This window comes from Limulus polyphemus, unplaced genomic scaffold, assembly GCF_000517525.1.
Source record: "Limulus polyphemus unplaced genomic scaffold, Limulus_polyphemus-2.1.2 Scaffold5066, whole genome shotgun sequence".
Taxonomy (NCBI): domain Eukaryota; kingdom Metazoa; phylum Arthropoda; class Merostomata; order Xiphosura; family Limulidae; genus Limulus; species Limulus polyphemus.
This window is the reverse complement of record NW_013670676.1, coordinates 18,513-23,817: the sequence shown is the minus strand read 5'-3', so window position 1 is coordinate 23,817 and position 5,305 is coordinate 18,513.

Sequence of the window (5,305 nt, the reverse complement as noted above, 5' to 3'; positions counted from 1 at the left end):
AACTTTTATAAAATTAGTATATAACCAAAATGTTCCAAACTTTTCTATAAAATTAGTATATAACCAAAATGTTCCAAACTTTTCTATAAAATTAGTATATAACCAAAATGTTCCAAACTTTTCTATAAAATTAGTATATAACCAAAATGTATGCTATTTCATGATATCTAAGATTCCATTACTCAAGAGCAGAAAAACATATATATATAATACAACCGGTTTTACATTTACTGATGCTCGTCAGAATAAAACCATGAAACGTTAGAACATGATCAAAACACACAAGCAAGCGTTGTTTTTAATATAACTTAATACTGTAGTTTACTTAATATTCGCGGTTTTAACTTTCGTGGAAAAATGAAACTGGAAATGCATAACTTTAGAAAAAACTTTTTTTTAGATATCATTCTGTTATTCTAATGAACATTTTTCGTACTATAAGCCTTTGCAATCACGCTGTACAACTGAATTGACATGTTGATAATCCATCTATTGAAAGCAGTGAACTTGTCTGGGCATGTTACGGCAATCGCTGCAGATCTGTATCTGTTAAGTAGGTTAAAACTTAACCCTACTTTCACAACTCTTAATGAGGCATGAAGTCGGTTAATGTAATGCTGTTTTCAGAAGTCCTAATGAGACATTAAGCAGGTTAAAACTGTAACACTGCTTTCAGAAGTCCTAATGAGATATTAAGCAGGTTAAAACTTAACCCTACTTTCACAACTCTTAGTGAGGCATGAAGTCTGTTAATGTAATGCTGTTTTCACAACTCTTAATGAGGCATGAAGTCGGTTAATGTAATGCTGTTTTCAGAAGTCCTAATGAGACATTAAGCAGGTTAAAACTGTAACACTGCTTTCAGAAGTCCTAATGAGACATTAAGCAGGTTAAAACTTAACCCTACTTTCACAACTCTTAATGAGGCATAACGTCGGTTAATGTAATGCTGTTTTCAGAAGTCCTAATGAGACATTAAGCAGGTTAAAACTGTAACACTGCTTTCAGAAGTCCTAATGAGACATTAAGCACGTTAAAACTTAACCCTACTTTCACAACCCTTAATGAGGCATGAAGTCGGTTAATGTAATGCTGTATTCAGAAGTCCTAATGAGACATTAAGCAGGTTAAAACTGTAACACTGCTTTCAGAACTGCTAATGAGGCGATAAGCCGGCTAAACTGTAACGCTGTTTTAAAAGTCCTAATGAGGCGTTAAGCAGGCTAAACTGTAATGCTGTTTTCAGACGTCCTAATGAGACATTAAACAGGTTGAAACTGTAACAATATTTTAAGAAGTCCGAATGAGACTTTAAGCAGGCTAAAGCTGTAACTTTACTTTCAGAACTCTTAACGAAGCGTTAAGCAGGCTATAACTGTAACACTACTTTTAGAACTCCTAACGAGGCGTTAAGCAGGCTTAATTGTAATGCTGTCTTCAGAAGTCCTAATGAGACATTAAAACTGTAACAATATTTTAAGAAGTCCGAATGACACCTTAAGCAGGCTATATCTGTAACGCTACTTTCAGAACTCCTAACGAGGCGTTAAGCATGCTAAAACTGTAACAATTTTTTTCAGAAGTCCGAATAAGACCTTGAGGCTTAAAGCAGGCTACAACTGTAACACTACATTCAGAACTCCTAATAAGCCAAGGTTAACTTTGACACTATTCACAGGAAGTGGATCAGGTTTTAAATACTTTCATTGTAACAACTAATGGTGATAACTAGAGGATGAACAGACTTCCCTTGTGGATGTTTTATGTGAGATTCTAAATATTCAAAGTAGCAAACATCAGAGTTATGTTTGCCGTGGATGGTTAATGTAAGTCTTTATAGTACAGTGTATCGTTGATCTATTATGTAATTATCATGTTGAAACCATAAACACACCGAGAAACTTGATTTTAACAGATTAATTCAACTAATTCTGCTGTTAATGATCTGTTTATCACCCGGACAGGTGCTCCCACAATTCTTCTGTTAATGATCTGTTTATCACCCGGACAGATGCTCCCACAATTCTGCTGTTAATGATCTGTTTATCACCCGGACAGGTGCTCCCACAATTCTTCTGTTAATGATCTGTTTATCACCCGGACAGATGTTCCCACAATTCTACTGTTAATGATCTGTTTATCTCCCGGACAGATGTTCCCACAATTCTACTGTTAATGATCTGTTTATCACTCGGACAGATGCTCCCACAATTCTACTGTTAATGATCTGTTTATCACCCGGACAGATGCTCCCACAATTCTACTGTTAATGAGCTGTTTATCACCCGGACAGATGCTCCTGCTGCTTATTCGTCTCACTGAGTTCTTCTCGTCCTAGTAATCTTTGTGATTTGTATTTACATTGTGTTAGTTATCTTTGTGATTTGTATTTACATTGTGTTAGTTATCTTTGTGATTTGTATTTACATTGTGTTAGTTATCTTTGTGATTTGTATTTACATTGTTTTAGTTACGTATTTAACGAGAATCCCAACTATTCTCACACTTGATAAACATTGTGATAAACGTAGTGTATAAGGTGAAACGTAACGTGTTTCTCTAGAAGTATATACGTAGATGAAAATGTTTTAAGGGTCTCTACCTTCCAGGTGCTTCTTGCTGTAAAAGTTCTGAATAAAAAAGTGTCTTTACGCTTGTAGAACTATTAGATGTAATGAGGTTTGTATAAGACTTCATTGAAACATGTCTGATATTCTACATACATAACTGTATTACTAATTGATATAGCGAAGGATTTAACAATATAGTGTTAAAATATGTCTTTAAGGTTTGTGTTTTTGATATTCAACAAAAAAAACCTTTATTTGTGGAGCTAGAGTAATACAAATACAAAATAACGAGCAGAAGAGACATTAAGAATTGATTAAACTATTTTAAACAACAAAGTACAATATATGAAATACAGTTATTACCAGCTTCAGTGATTACACGTACTTATCTTTTACTGTATGTGGCATTGGCCAAGGTTTTTCTCAAATACCTACCCTGGCGTAGAAAGAAGGAACTATTCTCTTTCCGATGGTCAGTTGCCATGACTACTTTCAATATAACTTACTCTGTTATATTGTGTGGCCCGGCATGGCGAGGTGGTTAAGGCGCTCGACTCGCAATCTGTGGGTCGCGGGTTCGAATCCCCGTCACACCAAACATGCTCGCCCTTTCGGCCGTGGAGGCGTTATAATGTGACGGTCAATCCCACTATTCGTTGGTAAAAGAGTAGCCCAAGAGTTGGCGGTGGGTGGTGATGACTTCCCTCTAGTCTCACACTGCTAAATTAGGGACGGCTAGCGCAGATAGCCCTCGTGTAGCTTTGCGCGAAATCCGTAACAAAGAAAGAAAGTTATATTGTGGACTTTTGTATTTTCTGTTGCTTGTACAACATATTCCAAGTGCTGTAAATCCAGCGCTGCCTCCTAACATTGTAAGAACGAGAAAACTTAGGTTACATGTCATATTAACAGAGCGACCTTTAGCCAGTTTACGACTTCGTACAGTTAACCTTTGATCCATATTATGACTCTATACTTATATGTCTACCTTGAATAAAATAATAATACCATTCTTAAAACTAAACCTTGATATGCGTTATTTTTTTATACGAAAAACTAATCCCTGTTACATATTAATACTATTTATTAATTGTCGGATTATCCGGAAGGGGGAACTAATTGTTTAAGTTGCTAGATGGATTAGCTAGAAAGAGAAACCGACTGTATATGGGTTGCTAAGCAAATTATCTCTGAAGTGAGAGTAACTGAACAAAGTGAAACTGACTGTCTGAGTTACTCCTAGTATTTGGAGAGGATAAATTAATTAGTTGATTTAATGACGTTATTATCTTTTGCACTCGGGGTTAAAACAAGTATTTGGTTATATTCTCTACAACGGTACAAATTCATTAAATTTTTAACATCGCATTCCTGTTTTGATTTTAGGTTTAAGAAGTATCAATAGAATTGTGAAAATCTCGTTTAAAACAGCCTTAAACTTTAGTTTAATTCTTATCACAATATGGTAGAAAATTTATTAGTATATTAGAAGGTGTTATAAAATATGATACTTTAAATGAATTTACAGAGAAGATTCGCTACTTTCTTCATTTTAATTCCTGTCACAGTTTATAAAAAGGGTTTCCTTGAATGTGATTATATTGTAATACAATCAAAGAAATAGGAAAACAAAATGTTAAATTGTTCGAAAAATGAAAATAAATCGTAAATTCCAAGCGCTGCTCTCCGGTTTCAGAGCAGAAACTTTTGTCTACATTTTGATTTACTCTTTAAAAATAAACCAATATTTCCAAGTGTTACTCTCCGGTTTCAGAGCAGAAACTTTTATCTACATTTTGATTTACTCTTTAAAAATAAACCAATATTTCCAAGTGTTACTCTCCGGTTTCAGGGCAGAAACTTTTATTTAAATTTTGAGTTATTCTTTGAAAATAAACCAATATTTCCAAGTGTTACTCTCCGGTTTCAGAGCAGAAACTTTTATCTACATTTTGAGTTACTCTTTAAAAATAAACCAATATTTCCAAGTGTTACTCTCCGGTTTCAGAGCAGAAACTTCACGAGAAGAAGTGTAAAATTTTATAGGGTATTATATTCCAACAAGGCCTTACTCGTCTTGGTACTTTCAAAATAATTTTAAATTCTTATACGTATCAATTTCATAAGAAATGCACCATAGTTTTGTATGCCAGTTTCAAGTTTCAGTGACTTATTATTAAAGACAACCCCTTTTGGAACTAGCTCAATCGTTGTGTTAAAAGATTCACAAAACTGTCTGCGTAAATGTTGTTCATTGGTTTAATAAGTGTGTGTAGAGTGTAAAGATGTTGTTCATTGGTTTAATAAAGTATTCTTAATCACGTGTCTCGAGCGAACGAATTTCATGTATACGACTTGCGCACAAGTTACCTACTTCACCTTTATATTGAGAGTTTTATTGTCAGTTCATGTAGTATGCCTCAAAACAGACTTCGATAATATTCTCCCTAGGTGGCGTTAACTTTCAACCATCCCACCGAAGAAGGATAAAAACAATTTCTACTACCTATTTATAATAGTGTCGCCATTTTGGACAGTATTGGTGACATCACAACTTTTATATACATAAAATCTGCTCTCCTCACCAGCGACAAAAAATCGTTCTAGCTCAAAAAATAATTGTTCCAAGAATTTCAAATAATCGAAGTACAATAACAAATTGACGACAAGTTCTGTAGAAGACTAAAATATGTGACTAATTTCATTTTCTCTTTATATGATTCATGTTCGGGTAA